Source organism: Molossus molossus, unplaced genomic scaffold (genome assembly GCF_014108415.1).
Source record: "Molossus molossus isolate mMolMol1 unplaced genomic scaffold, mMolMol1.p scaffold_m16_p_8, whole genome shotgun sequence".
Taxonomy (NCBI): Eukaryota; Metazoa; Chordata; class Mammalia; order Chiroptera; family Molossidae; genus Molossus; species Molossus molossus.
The window spans coordinates 101835649-101860056 of record NW_023425402.1 but is presented as its reverse complement, the minus strand read 5'-3'; the positions used below and the strand labels follow the sequence as shown (position 1 = coordinate 101860056).

Here is a 24408-nt window from a genome sequence, read left to right as displayed (position 1 = left end):
AGAAATACAGACAAGTACATCTCCATCTTCCCAGAAGCTGAAGGCACGCTGCACACTTCCGTTTCTGTTTTGTTTTTCTTATGATTCAGAGGTGTGATTAAGGGGACGGTGCCCTGCTTTGAAATAACAACGTAAGTCCTTAAACGCAGCACCACTGTTTCTGTCATACGAAGAAATTTATGCTAATTTTTAAAATCATCGATTTTGAAAAGAAGTTTTTTGTAAAGTACACTAAACAAGTACTTGCCAACATCGATGGAAGCTTATTCTTTATAGTCAAGACCATTGCCCGTTGCTTCGGCCACATGTAAGGCTAAGAAGTTCTTGGTAGTTACTTGAAAATATTCATTTGCCTTGTAAAGTTAAAAGACTTCATATAGGAAATAAATTCAATTACATTTTAAATAAATATATTTTGTCCTAATTTTCTGTGGGTTACAGGGTGTTTTCTGCAATGTACGTCAGCAGGCGAGGTCATCTGTAGTCGTCTCTTCCTGAATTGTATCATCTTTTCTTAATTAGAAACAGCTCCACACTGTGAATTCCTGAAAATCTTTGAATTTCAGAACACAGAACTGGCTTTTTAGTTTGGCTAACCCTGAGTGTTCAAATGTTTATGTTTGGAGTGGGAGAGATCTTGATTTCAGACTGTTCGTAAAATATAATAAGGGAAAATGTCCTGAGGGTGAATGGGCAAACATTTGAGCAATGTAATAAGTATTTCACTGAAGAAAAGGATTGATCTGACGTTAGTGATGATAAGCAAAAGTTAATATCAGAATAATTGCTGAAGTGTGTACTTACGTAAAACGATCAATAGGGTTGTGCAGAATCTCTGGCTTTGGGAGGGCTGTTAGGAGGATCTTTGCATCAGTGAGTTCAGAGGCGCTGCCAGTGGGGATCCTTATACACCTGGTGGGTCAGGTAGTCAGGCCAGGTAATCAGATGAGGCTTCTCAATGCCTGTTGGTCAGATGCAAACCTTATATGACAAACTAACCCCGACAGTCACCAGGGTAATTGGGACCTTAGTCTGCACATCCCACATTTCACAACCCTTATCTTGGCCAAGAGTCAAAAGCCAGACTCCAGGCATCTCCTGAACTTGAGATAAAGCCATTCTAGTCAAACTGTGTATCAACTCTACCTCCATAGACTTTTTAATTTACTATGACTATACTACTTTCTGGGATGTAATAGGGTGTTATTTCCTTTGACAGTGTACCTGATGCCATGATAAATGGTAAACACAGAAACAAAAAAATCTTATGTGGTACAGTACTCAGTTATGTGGTAGCCATATGGATAGCCTGTCTTTTTAAAAAGCTACCTTTTAAAATAGCTTTGAATAAATGAATAAGTTGACATTAACATATTGCTGTATTTATTTTGTTGTGGTCTGTTTTCCCTGTAGGACTTTTTTTTTTCTCTTTAATTGAGTAATGTCATGAACTACATTAAATTATTTAAAAAGTCAGAAAATGTGAATTTCTCAAATAAAGTATGAAAGAAAAAAATGCAAGTAATCATTTGGATGGTTTGTTCTAGCCTATAGGCAGTTGTGGAAGCTATCCAATGGCTTTGGCTCACCTGAGAAATAACAAGCCTCATAATTTTTAGTTGCTTACCTGTTTATTGTTTTCTTCAGGGGGATTTAATTCAAACTCATTCCCTTTCAATAATTGCTTCTTTCTTAGCCAAGGCAAAGAAAGTGTCTCACAATCATTTTAAAGTCAGGTTTAAATAAAAACATCAACATTGATCATAGTTAACATTAATAATTTCTTATTAAAATTGCCTCATATGAAGAGGTTTATAACATAATAGTTAACTCACTTAAACAAAAAAACAAAAAACCTTGAACACCTCATTGTCCTTCCTTTCTAGCTACGCCTTAATTATAATTTACTTTTGTTATTTGAATTAAAAACAATCATATTAAACATATCAAGCATAATTACTGTGTGCAATCATAATTATGGATAACAAATTAATTAATTGACTTTCCAAGGTTGGAGCAGAATTGCTTGACTCTATTGTGATCAAGCTAGAAATAGTCTGTGAATTAATTATTCAGGAAAAAATTAGAAAGAGTCAATTTGCATGAAGCTCTGGGAAACAAAGGATAACAGAGAAAATGAGGGTGGTTCTCAAGGGCATATCAGGGGCTTGATTGGCAGTTAGTTACTTTTACCAATTTCATGAGAAAGTTAGATCTCTAAGTTTCAGGGGAAATGGGATAAGTATTAATTCATAAACAGTGTTAAAATGCTAATCATAATAGTTGTAATTATGCTTACTTTGACAAAGGAGTAAGAAAAATGGCAATATAAAAGAACAATGTGGAAGCTGAACTTTGAATATTACCTATTGGGAAAAATTATCACAGTTTTAGCACCTACAAGTACATGTAAAATGATAGCATTGTATTGCTTTAATTTGTATCTCTGATTTCAAGTAAGTTTGAGCATCTCTTTATAGGTTTGTCTGCCTCTAATGTTTTCTCTTTCTTAAATTGCCTGATTTCCTATTGGTTTTGCTAACGTTCTCTTAATGATTTGCTGAAGTTCCCTGTATATCTAGAAAATAATTCTTCATTGGTTCCAGACATTGCCATTGTCTTCCAGGCTGTCATGTCTTTACTAACTTTGTCCATCACTTTCTTTATTGAATCAGGATCTTTAATTCTGTGTGTTCACATTCATCAGTCTTTTACCTTATGTTTTGTCATTTGTAAGTTTTGTTGTATAAGTAAGTTTTTGCCAGTCCTAGGAGACAGAGATAGTATCCTACATTTTCTTATGCTATATGTTTTCATTCTTTTCACATTTAATTCTTTCACTTATCAAGTACAACTTTTTGTTGAGGTAATTTTAAGAAAATGAATCAGCTTACCAATTTTACAAGTTACCTTTTTCCAATTCATTTGTGATACTATCTTTTTATATTTTGTGGGATTGGTTGTTGTGCATGCTCACATGTGCATTATTGGTCTAGTTTTCTTGTGTGTGTGTGTATTGTAATAATATCTTTCTGCTTGTATTACTATGACTTTCTACAATGTTGTTACTAATGTTGTTAACAAAGTAAGTTATCCCTAGCTTCATTTATTAAAATTCACTTAGCTATTTGTGGAACTTTATTCTTTCACTTTATATTTTATTTTAGGTTTACCGAGTCCCTCAAAAACCAGTTGGCTGGAATTTTGATGTATAGATTATAGAATTGCACCAGTTTTTTATAGAATTGATCAGGGAACATCTAGGAATCTAAAGGTAATTGTTTTTCACTCATCTCAGCAGAAGTTAAAAGTTAAGAGGGAATCAGCGAGGCAAGATCCATAGAAATGCCATTTAATTTTTTCCTTAAATAATTCTTTTTTATATAAAAACAAAGGTCTCCTCCCTTCTTCCCTTGCTTCTTTCCTCTGTGTCCTGAGTTGTACTCTTAAGAACAATTCCCCTCTAGACCCAGACAAGCAGAATCTCTCCTTAGACTTGTGCCTCAGAGGACTAATGTTTTGTAGTATCTTGCTCAAGATATGCTAAGTCCCCCACTGCACTGCCAAGGACCATCCAGGACTGCACTATCATAAGGCCATCTTCTCTGGGCATTGCAACACCATCTCAGGCAGAAACTCTCGGGGTAAAGGTCCTCACTTTAATCTTTGTAGAGCTCCCTAAATCTCTTCCCCCATATATAGACAGTGTTGACAGTTCTCCCCAAGGATCTCCAGTGCCTGTCCCCATGGGGCCGTTTTTGGGCTTCTTTCTGGCCTTGGTTTCAGGAAGACAGCTTGGAACACTTTTGTCAGTTGGTTTGATATCCTTTCTCTCTTTTTGTTTTTCAATGATCTTTGAACTTTCTATTGGCCTCCTGCCCCCTCATGGGGTGCCCTACTTGTGCTGCCACTAACGCCTCAGAACTTTGGTGTCGTTGACCTCAGATGCTACTTTGCCGTCCACAATCTTGCAGGTGGTGGTCTTTTGAATGGATTGTATGGAGTGGCTGCTGTCCAGGGCGTCACCAAGATTGAAGTCCTCCCTTTCTTCCAGCAGGCAGCAGTAGGTGGCGATCTCAGCCTCCAGCTTGACCTTGATGTTCAGCAGGGCCGTGTACTCCTGGGCCTGATGCTGCCCCTCTGCCTGGGTCTGGGCCAGCCCGGACTCCACGTGCAGCAGGATCCCATTGAGTTGTTCCATCTGCATGGCACAGTGTGTCTCCACCACCTCCCTCAGGATGTTCCCCAAACTGGCCTTCAGATTTCTCATCAAGTCCAGGTCGATCTCTAAGGACTGGACTGGACATCTCAGCTCTATGGGTGTCATCTCAACAGCTTCTGTCTCAGTGGTCTGCAAGGTGACCATTGTGGCACTCTCCCCAGTCTGCCAGGAACATTATTTGTCTAGCTCCTCTCGGTTCTTCCGAGCCAGCTTGTCATACTGGGCCTGGATGTCCACCATGATCTTGCTCAGGTCTTGAGATTTGGGGGCATCCAACTCCAGGTCTATAGAAGCTAGGAGCAATGAGATGATTTGTGGGAGGGGCTTCCATATATATATTTGCCTAACACCCTGTACATGGAAAAGAGGATGAAGATTCCTTTCTCCTGGACTCAAAATTTAGTCATAACTGTGAACTTTTACTATATATATACCTCTTAAGTCTAATGATTTTACTAATAAAAATAGAGTTAAGCCCTGCCAGTGTGGCTCAGTGCTTGAGCATTGCCCATGCACTAAGAGGTCGCCGGCTGGATTCCGGTCAGGGCACATGCCAGGTTGTGGGCCCAATCCCCAGTGTGGGGCATGCAGGAGGCAGCCAATCGATGTTCTCTCTCATCGATTTTTCTATCTCTCTCTCCCTTCCTCTCTCTCTAAAAATCAATGAAAAAAAATGGAGTTAAAATTTACTTCAAATAATCATTGCACTTAGAAAATATTTTTACTTTAGATTTAAAGATTTTTCTGAGATGCATTTAATGCATTTTTTAAATGTGAATATGCAATCATAACATTAATATTTATAGAAATTACATATTAAAGTTATGAAAATATTATGAAGGACATTATATTGTATTTGGCTTAATGTATGTATATGAATATAGAATTATTTACAAGTACTAATTTTGTACTAACATGGACCTATCATAATTATAAGATTTGTAATTTTAATTAATTTTTTATTTTAAATACAAATTACTAATTAATATTATATAATGACATTTATTATTTAAGTTTGGAAAACATATTTACTTATTAGTCTTTTAATACATACTTCACTTGATTTTTTAAAAGCTATCCCTAAATATTTCATAATGTCGAAAGAAATAAAAAATTTTTTTCTTAGATTATTTTTCAAGGTGTAACAGCAATAAAAAAGTAACTGGCTTTCAGAAAAACAAAATTAATAATAGCTTTTGAGTTGTTAAAAATGCCTTTTAGTTCCTTGAGAAAAAATATAAATGTGATTCACTTTGCTCCTTTAGATATGAATTTGAACTAGTTGATAACACAAAGATTTCATTTTTGGTGTTGGTGTTTGTTTGGTTTGGTTTTTCCTGTTTCTAAGTTTTCTAAAGCTAATATAAAACAGTTTCCAAAGCTAATCACAGGCCGACTGAAGGCAAATGCATCACAGAATTTATTTAAGAATTTTCAAATTGCTGTCGTTTTCTTTTTCTTTTTTTTTGTAATAAATACTTCAAAAATGTTTTTCTTTATTGAATTTAGAGAGAGAGGAAGGGAGTGGGAGAGAGAGGTAGAAACATCAATGAGAGAGAACAACGATTGGTCGTCTCTTGCATACCCCCCACTGGGGATTTGGCCCACAATCTGGACATGAGCCTTGTTGGGAATCGAACCTGTGACCTTTGGGTGCATGGGTCAATGCTAAACCACTGAGCCACACTGGTTGGGTTGTAATAAATACTTTTACTATATGCTTCAGTATTGTGATCTTTGACACAATAGGTCATTATCAGTCATATCCTAAATAAAACAGTGAACTCACATTATTACATAAGTTGAGATTGTTTATTGTGTATACAATGAATTAATAGTAGAGAAAGTGAGAAAATGACATTTGATCAAATGCTGTCTTTTTCTTCTCAAAAAAAAATGTAGGATGATGATTGTCATGGGTTTTCCTTACAACTTTTTAATCCACTGCCAAAAAATAAAAGGAAAAAGGAGAGAAGGAAAGCTTCCAAGAGTTCAGGAGTACAATAGAATCATTCACTTTTTCTTTTTAAATTAATTTATTTTTGTTACAGATGTTTCTCCTTCCCCCCATCTCCCCGCAGACACCCTCCTCCCTATCCTGCCCCCTGCCAAGCACTGTTGTCTATGTCCATTGGTCATGTATCCATGCATTTAAGTTCTTTGGTTTATCTCATCTCCCTCCCTGGCCCCTGTCTTCTAAGGTTTGTCAGTGTGAACCATTCTCTTTTATACTTACTGACAACATTTAGGAAACCCATTCAGGTCAGCGTAATGAACCATTTAAGGCAGAGATAAATGCAGATGAAATGCAGACTATGTCAGAGAAAGATTGATAATTTTATCTCTGTTGAAGGGTAAAGCAAACTGTTCTGAAATAGGGGCATAAAGAAAGAAATTTAAATCACAGAATGTCAAATCTTTATTTTCACACCTTTCAGAGTGAGAAATTGTCAGACAGAAGAAGATAGTTTTGATAAAATATCACCATTGATATACAAATAATGACTTCTCCAGTCTTGAAATAATATAAGGCCTAGTAATAAGCGTGGGGCACATATTGTAATTTTCCCTAGAAATAGTCATTATATCTAATGTTATAGAACAGCAAATCATAATCACTCTTTATCTAAAAATATTAAAATATATCTTCATTTGGATAAGTATAGGTCATATATAAATATAAATTACATATGTTGAATGTATAGGTGTAATCACTATGTTGTATTTTGCAATGTCTGCTAAATGAAAACCTATATTATATTGGAATTCACAAGATGTCTTGGCAAGGAATCAAGTAAACTCAGTTTAACAGTCAATATTACTTTTTTCTGGTTTTATTTCACTGTACACTGACTTATTTAAATTATTCACTCTAATTTTTATCACTTTTTGCTAAGATATCTGTGTAGGTATTTTCATATCCCTTCAAAATTAATTTTTCAACATAAAAACACTTTTTTGTGTATCTGCTGGGTACACTAAGCCTTGGCTTTTCATGTTTGTAACATATTTTATTATCAATTTAATCATCAGAATGCTGAAATTTTTTTTTTTTTTTTTGCATTAACTATGTGCTAGGTGATCTGATAAATGCTTTTCGTATTAATTCATTTGATTATCACAACTGGCTATGAGATGCATATCCTTCTCATACCTCTTACAGAATAAGAAGTTAAAGCCCAAAGAAACAAAGTATATTGTCCAAGTTTGCACAGTTCCTAGGGGAGATACCAGGATTCCGATGCCAGAGATTTATTTCCAGGAGTCATGTATTTAACCATCATTGGCACACTGGCAGGAAGGTGTGTCAGGTCTGCTGGCTAAATAATCAGAGGGTTTTTAGTTGCTAGGTGAGGATCCTCACCCAACATTTAGTCTTTGATGTTAAGTAGTTAATGGGGTACAGATAGAATTGTTGCATATGCGATAGAGATATTTTCCCTGTGATGATAAACATGGGCCTGCATTTCTCTTCTACACAGATAATTAGTGAGCTCAGGCTTAATGCAGTCTGCCTTTTCCTTGCGGAGGCTGCTTGACACACCGAAGAAGGCCATAAACAGTGTCCTTGAACTAGACTATCCGATGACAATTTCCCACTGCAACGTTTATGGTCTGGGGAGAACTTCAGGCGATGGGTGGGTCTTCTTACTCTTTTAGGAACATGTAAGATTGAACAAAACACCAATACTGTACTACCATTAGAAAGTCCCTCAATCCCACGTCAATATTGAGTGACTTTCAAATATACCCAGGGCAACTGGGTAACTTGAAGTGAAATAAGCTATCTGGATATCTTACTTCATATAGTCAGGACAAAAAATTTAAAAATATTATGAGCCCTGGCTGGTTTGGCTCAGCGGTCGAGCGTCAGCCTGTGGATCAATGATTTGTGGGTTTGATTCCGGTCAAGGGCACATACCTCGGTTGCAGTTTGTCCCCAACACTGGCTGGGGTCGTGAGGGAGGCAACCAGTCAATGTGTCCCTCTCACGTTAATGTTCCTCTCTCCCTTCCACTCTGTCTGAAGGTAAATAGAAAACTATCCTCAGATGAGGATTAAAAAAAATTTTTTTTTTTTTTGATTTATGAATTTTTATTTATTTTTTTGTTACAGATATTTTACCTTTTTACCCCATTGGCACCCCCCACCCTACCCCCCCTCCACCCTGTCCCCGGCTTAGTTGTCCATGTCCATTGGTCATGCATACATGCATATAAGTTCTGTGGTATATCTCTTCCCACCCCTCCACCCCCCATCCCCTCTTCTGAGGGATGTCAGTCTGTGCCCTACTTCCATGTGTCTGGGTCTACTGTATTCCTCAGACTGTTATGTTCATTATATTCCGTATATAAGTGAGATCATGTGGTATTTGTCTTTTTCTGCTTGGCTTCTTTCACTTAGGATAATACTTTCCAGGTCCCTCCATGTCGTCTCAAAGGATAAGAGATCTTTCTTTCTTACAGCTGCATAGTACTCCATTGTGTATATGTACCACTGCTTTTTTATCCATTCGTCTACTGGTGGACACTTGGGCTGTTTCCAGATCTTAGCTATTGTAAATAGTGTTGCTATGAACATGGGGGTACATATATTCTTCCTGATTGGTGTTTCAGGCTTCTTAGGGTATATTCCCAGCAGTGGGATCACTGGGTCAAATGGAAGTTCAATTTTTAATTTTTTGAGGTAGCACCATATTGTTTTCCATAGCGGCTGCACCAGTCTGCATTCCCACCAGCAGTGTACTAGAGTCCCCTTTTCTCCACACCCTCGCCAACACTTGTTGTTTGATGATTTGTTGATGGCGGCCATTCTGACAGGTGTGAGGTGATACCTCATTGTTGTTTTAATTTGCATCTCTCTTATGATTAGTGATGTTGAGCATTTCTTCATATGTCTCTTGACCATTTGTATGTCCTGTTTGGACAGGTGTCTATTCAGCTCCTCTGCCCATTTTTTAATTGGGTTCTTTGTCTTCCTTTTGTGGAGTTGTATGAGCACTCTATATATATTGGAAATTAACCCCTTATCTGATACATCATTGGCAATGATGTTCTCCCATACAGTGGGTTGCCTTTCCATTTTGGTGATTGTTTCTTTTGCTGTGCAGAAGCTTTTTAGTTTGATGTAGTCCCATGTGTTCATTTTCTCCTTTACTTCTGTTGCCTTAGGTAATGTATCAGTGAAAATTCTGCTCCGTATGATGTCCGAAATTTTGTTGCCTACATTTTCTTCTAGAATTTTTATGGAGTCACGGGTCACATTTAAGTCTTTTATCCATTTTGAGTTTATTTTTGTGTATGGTGTAAGTTGATGGTCTAGTTTCATTTTTTTGCATGTAGCTGTCCAATTTTCCCAACACCATTTATTAAAGAGGCTGTCTTTACTCCACTGTATGCTCTTGCCACCTTTGTCAAATATTAATTGAGCGTATTGCCTTGGGTCCATTTCTGGGTTTTCAGTTCTGTTCCACTGGTCTATATGCCTGTTCTTGTGCCAGTACCAGGCCGTTTTGGTTACAGTCGCTTTGTAGTATAACATGATATCTGGTATTGTGATCCCACCTACTTTGTTCTTCTTTTTCAAGATTGCTGTGGCTATTCGGGGTCTTTTTTGGTTCCATATGAACTTTTGAAGTATTTGTTCTAGTTCTATGAAATATGTCGTTGGTATTTTGATGGGGATTGCATTGAATCTATAGATTGCTTTGGGTAGTATGGACATTTTAATGATGTTAATTCTTCCAATCCATGAACAGGGTATGTGCTTCCACTTTTTTATATCTTCCTCTATTTCTTTTTTCAATGACCTGTAGTTTTCTGCAAATAGGTCCTTTACTTCTTTGGTTAAGTTTATTCCTAAGTATCATAATTTTTTTGGCGCAATGGTAAATGGGATTGTTTTTTCAGTTTCTCTTTCTGTGAGTTCATCATTGATGTACAAGAATGCCGTCGATTTCTTGACATTAATTTTGTATCCTGCTACTTTGCCAAATTCATTTATTAAGTCTAATAGATTTTTGATGGAGTCTTTAGGGTTTTCTATGTACAATATCATGTGATCTGCAAATAATGACAGTTTCACTTCCTCCTTTCCAATTTGGATCCCTTTTATTTTTTCTTCATGTCTGTTTGCTGTGGCTAAGACTTCCAGTACAATGTTAAATAAGAGTGGCGAAAGTGGACATCCCTGTCTTGTTCCTGTTCTTAATGGAAATTTTTTTAGTTTCTGTCCATTGAGTATGATGTTGGCTGTGGGTCTTTCATATATGGCCTTTATTATGTCGAGGTATGATCCCTCTATTCCTACATTGCTGAGCGTTTTTATCAGAAATGGATGCTGGATTTTGTCGAATGCTTTTTCAGCATCTATTGATATGATCATGTGGTTTTTATTCTTCATTTTGTTGATGTGGTGTATCACGTTTATTAATTTGCGAATATTGTACCAGCCTTGCATCCCTGGAATGAATCCTACCTGGTCATGGTGAATAATTTTTTTTGATGTACTTCTGGATCCGATTTGCTAATATTTTGTTCAGGATTTTGGCGTCTATGTTCATCAGGGATATTGGCCTGTAGTTTTCTGTCTTCGTAGTGTCTTTTTCTGGTTTTGGAATTAGAATTATGCTGGCCTCATAGAACGTGTTTGGAAGTCTTCCTTCTTCTTGAATTTTTTGAAATAGTTTGAGGAGAATGGGTGTTAGTTCTTTTTTGAATGTTCAATAAAACTCCCCCGTGAAACCATCTGGGCCTGGGCTTTTGTTTGCTGGGAGAGTCTTGATTACCTCTTCAATTTCCTTGGTTGTTATTGGTCTGTTCAAGTTTTCTATCTCTTCCGGAAATAGTTTTGGGAGACTGTGTGTTTCTAGAAATTTGTCCATTTCGCTTAGATTTTCGAATTTGTTGCCATATAGTTGTTCATAGTAGTTGTTAACGATCTTTTGTATTTCCGTGGTGTTGGTTGTTACTTCTCCTCTTTCATTTCTGATTTTGTGTATTTGGGTTCTCTCTCGAGGATTAAAAAAATTTTATGAGAATGTAATATTTTAACAAGAGCAGGGTAGGGGATGTTCATCTAAGGAAACCTACTATCTCATTCTAATTGAAAAAAGTATTTATAAGTTGTTTAGAATATTCCAACACAAATAATGTGAGACTACACACTTGAAAATAGTGCTATAAAAATGTTTTACCAATCTCACCTCATTAAATTTTCTTAATACTTCTTGGGAAGGGCCAAATAATTTCCTAAGTTACATATAAATAAACTGATTTTCAGAAAGATTACCATACAACATAAGAATCTGGATAAAGCCCTGGAAAGTTTTGCTCTGTTGTTAAAGCATCAGCCCATGGACCAGAGAGTCCTGGGTTCGGTTCCCGCTAATGGCACGTACCTCAGTTGCAGTTTGTCCCCGGCTGTGGTTGGGGTAGTGTGGGTGGTAACCAGTCGATATATCTCTCTCACATTGATGTTTCTCTCTCTTCCTCCCTCTCTCCCTCCTGCTCTATCTGAAGATAAATGCAAACATGTCCTCGGGTGAGGATTTAAAGGAAAAAATAAAGAATCTGGATAAGAATTAGAAGTCAGTGCTACTATATTGCCCAATGATTGTGTAGTCACAACCTACCAAACCAAGTATTTGGGCAAATTCCATATAAATCCCTGATATTTAATTCTACAATTTATGCTTTAGTGTTATAAAATATTTTATAAATGCCAAAATTTACACTCTGAAAATTTGTGTGTCTCTCTCAATCTTTTCCTCTCTCTCTCTCTCAATATATATATATATAATGCATATATATATGCCTATATATATAAAACTTTGATTATATATGTATACTCACTCATATATGGATACATGCATTCATATGTGTTTATGCTGCAAACATATCTGCATACATTTTAATTTATATATTTCTGATTATATTATATGCATGTATGTTTACATTATACTATATAGGTATGTAATACACTGATTATATAAACACACACTTTCTAAGTATACATATATGATATACTAATTATATATACCAATTATATATATATGTATGTACACATACTATACAGATATATACTTACATATATACTTTTTGAATATATACAGACATATATGGTATACACACACATGCACACATACACACTTTTATACCCCAAACCAGAAATTGCATTGCCTCAGATTTCTGATTCATCTTATTGTTACCGATTTACACTTCTGGAACACAATACTACAGACATATTTACATAGTCCACACATATGTAAAAATTATTGTATTTACTAATGTGTATATTGGTGGCAGCATTTTTGTGTAATAGAAAATAATTTGAAACATAATCAATAGAAATTGGTTAAATAAAATTTGGTACATAGTTATTTCGAATCACATGCATATCTAAGAAAGTAAGCATTCTTTGACCTGATATACATGATCTTCAAGGTATTTTATTAAGAGAAAAAATAATACAGAGAGAATTGTGCTATTCAAGGACATATTCCATATGTCTCTAGAATGATCTCCCTCAAAAGTGAATTACTGGTTGACTCTAGGAAAAAAATCGGGAGACTGGTATTCCTAAATAGAAAGAGATTTATTGCTAACATACTATTTTTCAAAACTTTTAAACTGTTACATGTGCATTTTGACTAGTTTAAAGTAAATTAAACAGTTGAGAAAAACCTAGGTAATAGGTTTCTAAATAACTAACATGGAAATTGTAATGTTTATAAACTGGTATTTCCAAAACTAGCATCCTTAGAATACTGGTCCTGAAGAAAAACAAGACAAAGGTGCATCATCAAATACATGTGAAAATGCAAATGAAACATTCCCTTCTTATTCATTGTGAGCATTGTATGTTATAGGTGCTGATTAATCATTTCATAAAAGAATTTCTTTAACTCCTTTGATTTCATATTGTAAAAAACTCTTTTGTCTTTTTTTAATTGAAAAATAACTGACATGATATTGTTAATATTATGTTTTAAGTGTACAACATAATGATTGATATATGTACATATTGTGGAATGATTGCTGCAATAACTTTAGTTAATTTGCATTTGACTTAAAGTTTAAAAGCATTTGATTTTTTAATCCTTTCAGGTTTTACATTTCAAGTAATTTTTATCCTTCATTAGTTTTAGTTTAACTATCTTATTGTAAACATCTGCAGTTTTAAAATATGCATGTTTTTCTACAAAGTCATGTTTATTGGCTACATAAAATAGAAATGCAATAATGCAAATAAATTGTTTTACTTGATGCTTGTTTAAATGTTAATACCAATTTAAATACATTGAGGAAGAGAATAGCCTCATTTTGATGCCTCTAGACTTTTGCTAAGCAAATTCTATAACTGCTCCATTGCCTTTTTCTTTAAATGATTTTGTTGTTACTGTTTTTGTTTTGCTTTTATCTTAGTCATTGGGTTCCACTACAGCAAGAGAGAATAATAAACTGGTTGGGATGAAACACATTACCAAATCATAATCAGAGTTTTGTAGAGAAGGAAAATAAGAAAAAAAGAGAATTAAATTTTCTGAGCCAAATGCTTTTATCATTTAATGGAACAAGCATTAAGTTCTTTCTTATGCCCTGGCTGGTTTGGCTCAGCGGTTGGAACATTGGCCTGCGGACAAGAGAGTTTCCGGTTCAGTACCTGCTAGGCCCTAGTGGTTAGGGGCACATACCAAAAAAAAAAAGTTCTGCCCTGGCAGGTTTGCCTCAGCGGTTAGAGCGCCAGCCTGCAGTCCGGAGAGACCTGGGTTCAGTTCCTGCTTAGGGCATGTACTTCGGTTGCAGTTTGTCCCCGGCCCTGGTTGGGTCGTGTGGGAGGCAGCCACTCGATGTGTCCCTTTCATGTCGATGTTTCTCTGTCTCTTCCTCCTCTCCTTCCCACTCTATCTGAACAAAAAATGGAAAAATGTCCTCGGGTGAGGATAAAAAAAAAGTTCTTTCTTACAACTACCCACCATCCATCCCTTTTTACTCCTGGAAGATGTTTAACTATTGAATCACTATAACTCTTTCTAGCACAACTATTGTCATAGTTCTCAAAATGATTTCAATATCTATTTTTCTGATTCCTTCTAATACTCTTGATCCTCTGTCTCATGTCTTCCCTAATGATCATGTCTTTCATTTCACTTCAGTCATGCACTCTTATGGTTATACCCTTGACCCTGTCCTTACAAATATGTGAAACCCACCTATAAGACGGCAATAATCTAACAATTATCTTCAATGCATTGATTCTAGCACATCATTAGTCACTAGGGAAATGCAAATTAAAATCATAATATGCAATTACACACCTCTTAGAATAAGTGTATCATTAGAATAGTATAATTTTTAAAAAATGTTAGATCAAATGAACCTGCCATTCATTGTTGATGTGAATAAAACATGAGGATACAACACTACACTTTGGAACAGTTTGACAGTTTCTTATAAATCTAAACATACACTTATCATAGAACACAACACTTATAGTCTTATGTATTCACCTTAGAGAAATCAAACATATTCACACAAACTTCTATACACGGGTTATGGAAGCTTTATTTATAACTCCCCCAATTAGGAACAATCAAATTGAAAATATTTGCAAATCAAATACCTGATAAGGGGTTAATATCCAAAATATATAAAGAACTTACACAACTTAATGGCAAAACCACCTCCCAAATAATCTGATTTAAAAATGGGCATATGTGCCAAGAAGACATACAAATGACCAACATGTACATGAAAAAAAATGTAAAGATTGTGGACCATAACAGTTAACACTTATAGCATAAGATATGATAATAGTCTTATTTTGTAGAAGATATCTTAACTTGAAAGGTAACTTGAATGCCATAGAATTTTTAATATCATTTTTTTACAAGCATAGTTTCCTGAATGGTTTAATGCAGACGATTTATTGATTCAGAAGTATACATTCATACTCCCTCCACTGTTAAACTATATCATGAGAAATTAAAACCAGCAGTTAATTATCATATGTTAACCAGAAATATAATGAGCTTATTACAATAGATAAATCTTCAGAATTATGTTTTATAGGCAGTGGGACACAAAAAAATGATAACATAACAAAATTAAATGTATCAGTAAAAATTGAAAAAAATGTTCAGTTGTTTCTTCTTTAAAATGACTCTTATCATTATTAAAATGACAGTGTAGCTTTTGAAAATATTCAGCATTAACTTTGGGCTTCTTCTTGTACAAAATTTGTGTCCTTTATCAAGTTATTCAAACTTGTTCTGCCTCAGTTTCTTCATCTGTAATGCAGGAATAATACTGGTACTTGCCTTGTAGATGTGTTTAAAGAATTAATTGATACAGAAATTCACTTAGAATGTTTATTGTCATAAAATTAGAACATATTATTGTGGTTTTATTAATAAATTATTAATACTGTTGTCAATGAACATTATCCTTTGCCTTTGGGAAGTATTCAGAAAACTGATAGGAAATACAATGATTACAAACAAAAAACTGTAGTGGATATATGATAATAAAAATTATCCATGTGGATCCCTTCACACAATGAACTAACAGACTGTGACTAGCCTGATGCTATGCCAGAATAGGTTAAAAGTTGGTCTTCAGGTGATAGCAGTCAAAGCTCCAAGTTTTGGAGACACTAGAAAGAACCAGCATAAAAACATGGCTATTGGTGTTGCCGTGTTTGGAGAAGAAAGATAGACTTTAAATCTTAAAGATGGTCAGCCTCATGACAGGAAAAGTTGGAGAGGTCATTGTGACCAATGACCTGCTTCAGTGCATTACACCCTTGGACCCATTAACTCCAGCTAATGAAGATAAAAACTTTGGTATAGAAAGTATTTAAAAAGTGCTCAAAATTCCCACGATGACTATTGCTAAGAATGCAGGTGATGAGGCGTCACTGATAGTTGAGAAAATTATGCAGATTTTCTCAGAAGTTGATGATGATGCTATGCTTGGAGATTTTGTGAATGTGGTGGGGAAAGGAATCACTGATCCGACTCAGGTTGTAAGAACTGTTTTTTGGATGCTGCTGGAGTGGCCTCACTGTTAACAAGAGCAGAAGTTGTAGTCACAGAAATTCCTGAAGAAGAGAAGGACCCAGGAATGGGCAGGATGGGTGGAATGGGAAGGGCATGTTCTAGTCCTAGAACAGTGCTTTACCATTATTAATGAGACCTGAGAGAGGAAGATCATGGCGTGCTCCTCACCTAGGACTTCGGAGAAGTCTGCTGAAGGAAATGACTAAACAAAGGGCTGGCTGGTGTTTATGGAAATCACCGTAACCCTCAGTTACTGGTTTCAGTTGACAACATACAATGGTTTACTGCTGTCATTGTGCATACCTACAGATAATTTATTTTTTATCTTGGAATAAAAATACATATGTACATTTTTGATAACGAAGTGCAAGAGCCACGTGCCAATGTACTGCCTTCAACTTAAATCACTGAGACATTTTTACTACTAATCTGTTAAAATCAGGTTTTTAGTGCTTGCTATCACCCAGTGAGATGTCAAGAAGCACCCTTTCTGTGGAGAGTAAGAATAATTGTAGAGAGTAGAGAAACAATTGTACAAAGTAGAAAAATATCCAATTATGTAAACTTTGTGTAATAAAATTTTGTTTAAAGTTAAAAAATACAACCAATAAAGAGAAACAAAAAAGGAGGATGAAAACTTAACATGTATACATTTAAAATATAATTGAAGAAATAATAGAAGAATGTTTTCCTGAGATGAAGAAAAACCAGGACCTACATAATGAAAGAACTCACTAACACCTATAAACAACAACAACAACAAAATGCAAAATTTTAATGTAGATCACAGCTAACAGATCTTTCTTCAGACATACAGCCTCAAATGTCATTGGCATAGAGCAGTCAGAAATCATTTCTGAACCCTCTGCAAATCCACTGGTGCAGCTCCATGATCTCAACTAGAGCCACTCACATGTCTGGGAGTCAGCTGGGAGGTGGCTGATGTAGGCTGCAGGGGATCTTGGCAGAGTGGATCTGCTGCAAGCTTTAAGCTTGGCCATCATCTTGTTCTGAGACCCAGGCTGAGGAGCAGCCGCTCCCGGGACTGCCAGTCTCATGGCAATGAAGACACAAAACCAGATCTAACCATACAAGCACACATAGAAATCCTGCAGGCATCATGCATCTTAACCTTTTACCCACAAAGCAAATCACAAGGCTGAATTACTTCAAGAAAATTTTGTAAGCAAACCAGGTTTATCTAGTGAAGCCAAAAAGAGCTGTCATTTCTCATAGGAGCTCTTTGTTTAAAAATATCCTTTGAGATGACACGGAGGGACCTGGAAAGTATTATCCTAAGCGAAACAAGCCAAGCAGAGAAAGACAAATATCACATGATCTCATTTATTTGTGGAATATAATGAACTAAACAAACTGATGAACAAAATAGACCCAGAGACATAGAAGTAGGTACAGACTGACATTCCTCAGAAAGGGGGGGGGGGGGATAAACCACAGACCTTATATGCATGTGTGCAAAACCGATGGACATAGACAACAAAACTGGGGATGGGGTGGGAAGGGATAGGGAGAAGGGAATCAATGTGGGGGAAAAGGAGAAACATCTGTAACAAAAATAAAGTAATAAAAAATAAAATAAACCTCATATATAGATACAAAAAATAAAAATATATGCCAGAAAAAAAATATATTGTCAGTAACAACTAGAATAGAAGGGCTATGCTGTTAATTCATGTATTCATACTTTCATTTAATAACTCTATCAAGTAAATTTTAAGTATTTCCTATATAATTCCATTTATAAATTAAATGCAATCTATAAATTGTTTGCAAAGGATATAATTTTAATTTTGTCCTCACTTGAACAAAAGGAAAAAACTTTAGTTCCTTGTCTATTTAATTCTAATACCATATTAGTTCTCCTTTTTCTGGTGATTCATTTATTTCTAAATATAAAAGTATACAGTTTTACTTTGGTAAGATTTCAGATTATATCACCTCTATGATTCATCACTTATCTCTAGAAAAAGATAGGCAATTTAGTTTAAATTACTCTCAAAGTAATAAGCCTGAAGGCTTCTTTTCTGATTTTCACAAAATCTTAAGAGAGCTGACCTGCTAATAAAATAGCATTTATGTAACAATCCCCGGGCCTCTTATGAGCATTTCCAATAGATCAAGTTCAACAGCATTACACAATGAGATGTGCTATGAGAAGAAAGCATGTTAAGGATTCCAGTGTGTATCTGTGCGTGCATGTGTGTGTGTGTGCGCGCGCACGTGTGTGTATGTGGGTTGCATTTGCTTACAATAATTATTAGGGATAGGTAGATAATTTGACATACTTTAAAAAGTAATAACATAGGCAGGATGGGTCAGAAAAAGAGATGTAGAGAAATAGACATTATGTACTGTTTGTAGACGTTTAACTGGTGAATCATTCTGGAGAGAAATCCAACAATACGTAGTAAAATCAAATATGAATTGTTTCTTTTTGAATATGGAGTTACAAAATTTAGAAAGGCATGCAGGTAAAGGAGGGTTGGGTTTTATTGATCAGAAATAAAATGCATGATATCAAATAAGCAAAATTACTATATTTTAAAATAAAGATATTCTCTATAACTCTAGTTTCTTTAGCCACGTCTTTATGTGTTCGGCACAGAGCAGTAAAAAATGTTTGCAAATGAAATAAACAACATTTAAGGCCAACAGCGAGGTTCTCTTATGAACCCTAAATTGAAGGAAATATTATGGAGAATAATAGGATTGTAGGCAAGGGGCTTGGATAGTAAGTTTTTTAAAAATTACTAAACCCTGCCCTGGCTGGTTTGGCTCAGCAGTTAGAGCATTGGCCTGTAGACCGAAGGGTCTTGAGTTTGATTCCCATCAAGGGCATGTACCTCAGTTGCAGGTTTGATCCCCTGCCCTGGACGGGGTTGTGTAGGTTAATCAATGCAGGTTAATCAATGTGTCTCTCTTACATTGATGTTTCTCTCTCTCTCTTTCTCTCTCTCTCTCTTTCTCCCTCCTCTCTTCCCTCCCATTCTATCTAAAGATTAATGGGAGAATATCCTCGGGTTAGGATTTAAAAAAATATTACTGAAGTCAAATACACAAGAGTACTTTGAACATCACATATTCTGGTCAAGATCAAAATTTTTATTGATCTATATAGCCTCAGCTATTCTGTTAGACAGTTTGAAATAAAATCACAAGCTGAAATTCTCAAGTACCTCAAACTGATACCTGATCTGAATGAAGCCCAGTTGTATTCTACAGTTTGAGCACAAGTTCCTTCTCAAAGGTGCAACTGCTACTCAGAATAACACTTGTGTAGACACAAAAGAAAGTACTAGTACATGGGGTTTTGAGTTTTTCAAGAAAAGATAGGTTTTAAAAAGCTGTGGTATATTTACATAATGGAATACTGCTCAGCCATTATAAAAAGAGAAATCTTACCTTCCGTGACAGCATAAATAGATCTGGAGAGTATTATGCTAAGGGAAATGAGCCAGTAAGAGGAAGATAAGTATCATATAATGTCACCTATACATGGAATGTAATGAAAAAACAAAAACGATTAACCAAATAGAAAGAAACTCATAGGCACAGAGAACAGACTGACAACTGTCAGAGGGGAGAAGGGTGGTGGGCTGGATGAAAAAAGTGAAGAGATTAAGCAAAGAGAAAAACTCACAGACACAGACAATAGTATGGTGATTATCAGAGAGAAAGGGGGTGGGTAAAGGGGGGATAAATGATGATGAAAAGAGACTTGACTTGGGGTTGTGAACACAATATGATGGATTGTAGAATTGTATGCCTGAAGACTATATAATTTTACTAACCAATGTCACTGCAATAAATTCAATAAAAATTTAAAATAGAAAACATAGAAACAAATATGCTTAAACTAATCTCTTAATTTTTATATTTATTTGGTTTATCTTCAGAATTCAGGAGTACAGAGTTAAATTAATAATTCTTTTATAGAATAAAATTTAGATACTTAGATAGCATATCTAAATATATTATGGTGTAATAAAAATAAAAATACTAGTATATTATACACAGTTATAATCAATTCCATAAACCCTAGTTCATATTATAGTTTATTCTTAATTTGGTTAAATCATTTCATTTCATTTTATTATCCCATTTATTCTTACACACATTCCTTTCCGCACCTTATGTACTTCTCTAATGTTTTGAGTGTACATTGGCCATGGTATATGTTGTTATAAAGTGTACATTTACAAAAGGTGTAACATAGTTTTTGTGTATTTCTCTTAAACAACTTTAAGTGGTATTGAGCTACTGATAACTTTTAGGATTTGAAGCTCAATACTACATGTTTAACCTGCATCCGCCCTCCTTTGAAGCATGCTCTGTGTTTTAGTCACTATGTCCCTGTGGGCAGTGTTAGGGTTAAATTATGCCCCCTCAAAAAAGAAGATATGTTGAAGTCCTAACCACTAGGACCTCAGAATATATTTTCATCTGGAATTAGAATTGTTGCAGATTTAAATACATTTAGATGAAGTCATTAGGGTGGGCTGTAATCCAGTCTGTCTTATGTAAAGGGGAAATTTAGACACAGAGGCAGATACGAACACAGGAGAAGACCATGTGAAGATGAAGGAGATCAGAGTGGTGCTTCTGTGAAAACAAGGAATGCCACAGATCACCTGCAACCATCAGATGCGAGAAGAGAGACAGGGCCACACATCCCTCACCGTCCGCAGACGGAGCCAACCCTACTGACGCCTTGACTTTAGACTTCTGGACTCTAGAACTATGAGATCAATGAATATCTGTTAATTAAGCCACTCAGTGTGTGGTACTTTGTTGCAACAACCTTAACAAATTAATACTGGTAGCCATTTAGATTGTCTATTGATCCTATGGTGATGGATAATGCTCTGATAAATGTGTATATGTCTATTGCTCTAGGAACGTATGATATTTCTGAGTTTTATGTCATAGACCAGGAGAGCTGCGTCATATGGTTTATCCATGATTGATTTCATTAGCTACTGCCAGGCTTCTCTCCAGAATTGCTCTGCCAGGTTGTGCTTCCGCTCCAGTGCAATCAGTGTTCATTGCTCATTTCCTCAGCAGTTTAGACCTGTCAGATTCTTATCACGTGCTTCTCCTCTGCACTGCATTTACCTCTTTCTGGGAATTTCCTATTCATAACATTGAGTCATTTTCTAATTGAAGAGTAGGATGATTCTTTTCTTGAAAGATTCAGAAACTGCATTTTAAATACTTTCTCCTCGTCTTTTGCTCTTAGAAAATGTTTGTGTGTGCGTGTGTTGGCTTTGATGAGAGGAAAATTTTATGAATAATATTCTTTAGAAAAAATGCATTAATGTTTTCTTTTATAGCTTGTGCATAAAAATATATAGTTTAAAATTTCTCCCTACCCTGATATTATAGAGCTAGCCTCCTGAAGTTTGATTCAGAATTTTTAAGGTTTGCTTTACATAGTAAATTCTTTGGTTCACATGGAATTGACTTTTCTGGATGACATAAGGTGAAGTCAGCATGTCTTTCCCCATGTTTCAGAGCTATTTACTCTCTTAATATGTTCTCACTGATGTGCAAGGCCAGTTTGTCATACATCATATTTTCATGTGTTCATATTTATATTTCTAGGCTCTTGATTCTGTTTCATTCATGTTTTTCTATCCATGAGCCAATGTCACATAGTCTTAAGTACATTAGATACACTAGTACACAGTAAAACAATATTTTAGCATTCTATATAAATTTTCAAAGCAATTTAAGTTTCATAAAAATATCTATAGAATTCTAATTGGTATTGTAATGAAATATAGATTTATTTCAGAAGAATCGATCTCAGTGAATAACTACAAAATTTATTGTCCAAACAAAAACGTTGAAGAATGGCCAAAGTATTTATTTCTGCCCAACAATTTTTCTATGGATGTTTAAAATACTTTTTAAAAACTTTGAAATATAAAATTTTTAAAAAATATATAGATAACATATCACTTACAAATCATTTAATAACCATTTTATAGTGATAATTTGAACATTAAATGTAATGTAAATAAATTATTTGTGGGATGTATATACATATCTTAATGGTTATTTTTCATATCTGTGTTTAATAGTATACCCTTTGTCATTTCTAAAGAATTTTTTTTTTACCATATTCTTGTTATTTCTCAGTTGTTCATGAAAGTGTATGTACATTTATTCAAGAACATATTTTATGATTATCAAATTTGGAATTCACTTTAATTCATCTCAGTGAACCGTAATATGCTTTATAAAAAATATTATCACTATATATGTTAGACTTACAAAGATAACAATCTCTGTTGGGAGATAGTATCGGTTATAAATTTATCATATAAAATGTATTTATATTATAGCACAATTAATTCCACAGGCACTGACTTTTGGCTTTCTGACCCTTTCTTAACAAAGTTTTTATTTTTTATTTTTTTTATTTTAAGAGAGAACTCAACAAATAATAATTATGTTTATATTCTTATATTTATTTGATTCTGGTAGAGAGTATAAATTTACTTAATTAAATATGGGAATTCTATAAAATGATTCTTTCCACAAGTTAAGATGTTTCACATCACAAGTACAGACTTTAAATATTAAAACTTTTACATAGATACAGAGAACAGACTGACAGCTGTCGAAGGGGTGTGGGGTTGGGGGGCTGGGTAAAAAGGTGAAGGGATTAAGCAAAACAAAAAATCATAGACACAGATAACAGTATGGTGATTACCACAGGCAAAGAGAAGTGGGGAGATAGAAGAGAGTGAAGGGCAGATAAATGGTGACGGACAGAGACTTTGGGCGGTAAACACACAATATAATATACAAATGATGTAGCATAGAATTGTACACTTGAAACCAATAGATGCCATATAAAAGTAAACTAAAGTTTAAAAAGAACCTATATAATTTCATTAGCCAATGTCACCCCAATGAATTCAATACAAAATTTTTAAAATTCTAAAATTTTATTTATGTATATAGATCTTTAATTTTGAAAAAAATATTTTTAAGAAATGTTTGCACACAACTATTTCATAGGTTTTTGTGTTGGAAAGTTGAAAGTTTTTCCAGTATAACCTTAGTGTGTGAGCACATTGGGTATTTAGACAGGGTGGCACTTTTTAAAGTAATCTTCTGGTAGATGTGTATTTTGTAGCCAGTGGTCACTATGTATGTGTGATAGTGGCCTTTTAAAATCCTTAAAACAATTTAAAATGTAACACATCCTTTCCATTTTTTATGAGTTAGGAAGCTTAAAATTTCTTGTTAATATAATTATGATAATTTCATGCATTAATTAATTAGCCAGTGAGGTGTTTTATTGTTTTCATTAGTTGGAGCATGAATTTTAGTGTTCATGTTAATATTCTGTCTGTTGATTTTAATTGAAGAAGTGGTCATGTGGGCAAAGGAAGAAATTATTAATAATACTTAATCTATCTCATTATTTTAAGCATTTATTTTTTCTATAACAGAAATATTTTTTATACAAACAGTAACACTTTTCCTTACTGACATTTATACATATTTCACATATGGAGCAATTACAGTGTCTGCAGCTTTTGGGGGTGGCACCACTCATTATCCAAGGTTCTCACAAAGTAGCTTGTGCATGAGTATGAAATCCCACAGAACATTGCCTCAACCTAAGGGACTCACATGTCTGGTATAAGAAGTTATCCACCAGAATCTGCTTGCCTGTATACATGAAGAGCTGGTCTCTTAAAATAAGCTATAGATCAGCTTAGGGATGAAATCTGTATTACTCAGCATTGTCTAGAGACACAGAAACAACAGGATTTCCACACAACGTTCTGTTCTTTCCTCATGACCAGATATGACCCTTGTTATGGTGATGCATGAAATACAAAACAAGAAAATGGCCCCCCTTCCATATACCCAGTAGAGCAAATACAGTAACAGAAGCTCACAGTCAAAGGAAAGCAATGGAAACACACAGCAGTCTCAGGACAGAGCAGTCTGGAGATCCTACAAGGAGTCTTGATGGAGGCCGAGTTCATTAACTGCTCTGTTTCTGCTCTCTGAATAAGATACCTTGCCCTTTGTTGACCCAGGAGATCTCATGTCGGTCCACCCCTGGATCCACCTC

The 24408-nt window shown here is 35.1% G+C and overlaps 1 pseudogene; it reads right to left on the bottom strand.

The window, feature by feature from the left end:
• Window positions 1–3910: 3910 nt before the first annotated feature.
• Window positions 3911–24408, bottom strand: part of LOC118620792 — a 71660-nt pseudogene continuing 51162 nt past the window's right edge.